The sequence below is a fragment of the Strigops habroptila genome, chromosome 12 (assembly GCF_004027225.2).
Source record: "Strigops habroptila isolate Jane chromosome 12, bStrHab1.2.pri, whole genome shotgun sequence".
In the NCBI taxonomy this organism is placed as follows: domain Eukaryota; kingdom Metazoa; phylum Chordata; class Aves; order Psittaciformes; family Psittacidae; genus Strigops; species Strigops habroptila.
In genome coordinates, this window is record NC_044288.2 from 26,240,766 (window position 1) to 26,245,414 (window position 4,649).

Here is a 4,649-nt window from a genome sequence, read left to right on the forward strand (position 1 = left end):
TTTAGCTCTACCGGCTACAGTTAAAAGTCTTAACAGAAAAGAATTACAAAATCTGCAAAAAAATTACAATCTATCTCTCTCCTGATTCACAACTCACAAAATTAAATAGCTACATATCCTGCCATATCAAAGCAGAATAAATTTCATGTTTTATTTCATGCAGATAAATGTACTTCTTTCTCTGCTTTGTTTCTGTTGTGAACAAAGGACTAAAATATCAACATATATAATTTTTAAATCATTATGTGAGAACATATTCTTTTCCAGGTCATATATCTCTAGATATTAGAAGATTTTTGCCAGAATTAAAGTTTAAATGGTGGACATTTACCATTACAACCATTAACTGTCACTCCACATTCGTATGTAATCTGCCCTGAAGGGGTAATCAAATTCCACACCTGGAATTTATATGAATGAAAACAAAAAAAACAAAAGCAAGAGCTCTCTGGCAAATGAAAATGTGGAGACCTTCTGTATCCATTGGGACATTCTGATTGATCTACACATTAAATCCATTCAGTGAAAGTAATAATTTCAAGAGGCTTTTATGAACATCTACCTGGAGTGGAGTAAAATACAAAGTATTCCACAGACATCTTCCATTTTAGTTCCTATTAGAAGCAAAAAGTTTTATTAGACAACTGCATTTCCATTCAGATGTATGAATCTGCAGATAGAGAGATGCTGTATCTCCAGATCATTCCACAAACTGACCACTAATTAAATCAGTTCTCACAGTTCTCTGTAGGTATGGCCAAAAATCCTTCAAATACAGGGGAAATCAGGAACTTGACAATGAAAGTTGCAACAGGATGTGCTCCATCTATTCCAAAAGCTATGCCTTTGGGACCTATCTACAAAAAGTTCAGATTAAGGCAGTTGACACACTAACCTATGCAAAAAAACTCCAAACAAACAACAAACCACCAAAAAACCACATCATCTAGAGATACAGTAAATTTGGACTGAAGATTATGCTCTATTGTCTGAATAACACCTTTCTTAGCTGCAATCAGGAGAAGTGAGGCACAGCTGTCAATCTGATTACCTTCTTCATACACCTCTGCCCCAAAACCAAAAATACAAGTAATAATAAAATAAATGGGGAGCAGCCAGTGCCGAAGAAACAATATACAGCATCAAGACACTAGCAGATACCAACACTGGACAAGTAACACCATTAAGGACAAACTTCTCTGTATGAGTTTCTCAGTTGCTACCAGCTACCATGTGTATCACTTGAAAACTTTCAGCCATTCTGTAGTAGCCACAATAAAAAACTATCCTACCCCCCAGCGTCACATCTGAGCAAAAAACACCCTAGGAGCAGAAATGTTCATTATAGAATCAAAATGACACCGATCTGGCAAAAATTCCATTAAAGAGAAAAACTGTTAGTAGAGGATGGCTTACACTCACCAATTAAGATAATTTTTGACAATGTGACAGAATGATAATCAGTCTAATGGCTTTTATGGATTTCAATCTTCCACAGACTGGCTTAAAATTATAATTCTGCTTTTAAATACAAGGGCCTGCAAGGGCCTTGTTACATAGGCATGCCGAAGAACGCTTGAATTCTCATTCAGAATTGTATTATGGGTAATACATATAAATAATATACACAGAAAAGCTACAATGTAGTTGGTGTGTTTGAGTTACTAGAGTCACTCAGTGTAACTACATTAAATAGGGGTTGTCTTTCATCAGTGTTATCTAAACAGAAAGTTTTCCAACACATCTCAAACTGAGTATTTTATTTGGCATTTGTCTCACTTCACAAGTGTCAGAATCCCCTTCTTGTGGTTTTGTTCTCAGCTGCCTGGCAGTTTGAGGTACTTAGCTGAAACCAGTGTGGTGGTTTTGAGCCCACTCTTCTTAAACATTTGCAAACTGGAGACAGATACTCCCTCATCAGATTTTACAGATGTCATCTGCTGATGCTTAAATTTATCAAAGATGTACTACACAGTAGTACTGAAAAGAAAATGCTTTTGATCCACTCCATTACATTTCTCAAAGCATCGGACATTACTTGGAGTCTTTTCTGCAGTTTCTCAGGTATCATAGTGTTTCTCATCGCATGGTCTTTAATCCAGTGTTGGGGTACGTATGGCTCAGAGAAGCAGAACTGAAACCAACAATTCACCTTCTCTGCTGATCGCTCCACAATCTTAGCTCTTTGGCATTTTCTATTGACCACGCCTCTTGTGAAAACTTCTGTGGTAGGTGTACTTGGTATATTTATAAAGAGAAAGAAAAGCCACAGCTGATTCAGATTTTATGCCTAGAGGATATTGTAGCAGGTGCACAGGTATAATTGCTAGTCAATGACAGGGCATGAGCAGGAGGCCAAAGAAGTGCCGATTCAAGCATACCCTTTAACCATTCCTTCATATTTCAAGATATGTCTGACAGTTGTTGGAAGTGTGAAAATACAGTTAAGAACAAATAATGAAATGCTAGTAAAATGTCAGGAAGTGAATATGGATATTCATATATATGAATATCCATGAATAACTACATGGACAGCACGAGAGAATGCTTACCATAGAAACACTGAAAACCAGCCAACCCTAAAGCATCTAAGAAACAATATGCAAAACAAGGAAATAAACCAAAACCATCTCCACTAGCTACAGAAATAACAGGTCAGCATATGGTCCAAGAGTCTGTCTACAGTTTGGTATTTTGGGGCATACTGACACTTGCTGCCCTAATGGACAGACAGACACAACTACAACAACAAAATTGCTTCTAACACGGGCTAGACTCAAGCAAGCTCTTCTGAAGATCAATTTTTTCAGATGCAGTAAGGTTCAATGTCTCATTACAGCACAACCAACAACCTCAAATACTCTGCAGGTCTTCCAAGAAGAGAAAACACAGCTAGAGCAAGCCAAACACTAATGGGTTGCAAAACATCATCTGATGGCACAGTCTGAATATGACACAAAGCTGGTCTGTGATAGAGTTCAGCTCGATTCAAGCATCTGATCTCAATGTGACTGATCTACATTTTAGGAGTCACGTATCAGTTGATTTCAGTAAACTTATGACATGTCAGAATCAGTTGACATTTTCCCCTTCTTTTTTCCTGTCTTTCACAGCAGTGTTTTTCAACTGTTTTGAAAGTTTGTATTTTCAAAATTGTATCTGTTTTGCCCCATCACTGCAGATTTGCTGTCTTAAAACTATCAAAGCTGAACAGAATAGAATGTTTGGATACCCAGCGTAAGAGGGTATGCATGCTTCTGCATGCTGTATCTATAGCTAGTCACAAATTCAGTATTGTAGCCTGAACAATGGTTAACAAGATTACCAACATATGTAAAGCACATTTTCAGTATTTGAAATAGTTTTCTGAAATTATTAAATCATGTAAGAGTTACCCCATAAGAACAATTATGTAACTACTGAAAAAGGAAAACTAAGTTCTAATGTGTATGAAAAAAGTCTGGTACTATCACAATCAAGCATTACAAACTGTAAGAGATACACGGCAGGATCACAGATCTAAGCAGAAAATAAAAGAAATCCTCAGCACTCTTCCATTGCTATAGCCTTCTTTTTGATGTAAGAATTACCCCTTTTTCCCGAACACCGCGTATTATCCATATTCAACCATTGTTAAATGTTTGCACTGACTAAATCTAGCTAATGTTATGTTTCTTACCATCATGATCACCTGGATATTTTACTTCAAAAAACCCGAGATGAGAAAGTAATCAAGTGCAGTGCCATACTGTAAATCCCAGATAAGAATTAATGTGGTGATGGGGAAGAAGCTTAATGTATTTTGACAAACAGAATAAGCTGCAGGGTACTCATAGCCACAATCTACTTTTGTTTTCCCCCTTTTCTCCTTCTTTCCCCCCTCAATTAGATTGTGTTAACAGGTTTTGAAACTTTCTTCCTGTTATATCAGTGAAGAATATTAACAGCAGAGAGGGGTCAGATTTCTTCACATTAAGTGAATTCTGTACTATTTAAAAGCAAAGTCTTAACTAGAAAACAGTTTCTCTGACATTTTCCCTGTGTTTTATACGGTAAATTGAATCATAACTATTCTGCAGTGGTATGCTAGACTGCAGTTCTGGGTAATACTCATCGACAACACTAGAGATGATTCTTTGAATGAAATTTAATCACTAAATTCAGTTACAAACAGATGAGGTATAAAAAAAACTACAGAAACATTAATCTTTAATTTTGCAGTGGTTTTGCCAATTTGCCATAAAACAATCATTGCATAAACAAGCACACAATATATGCTGGAATGTATTGAGACAGTGAAACTGCTCAGTAAAACCAAATGAAACTGCACCAACCCAATGTCCACTCAAAAGTCTCTTGAACTGAATAAAGAACTAGTATGGGGTATATTCTGCTTGGCTTTTCTGTAAACTGCACAAGGCAATACATCCACAAAACCTAACTTCTTTTTTAGTTGTGTCCAAACAAATCCCCCGAGATGATGAAGAACAGGAACCTATCCTCTCATATGGTATTCTGAAACACAGACTAGCCATGCAGGCCTACAGTACCACATTCTGATTTCCTGACAGCATATTGGTCATAGAATCACAGAATAGTTTGGGTTGGAAAGGACCTTAAGATCATCCAGTTCCAACACCCCTGACATG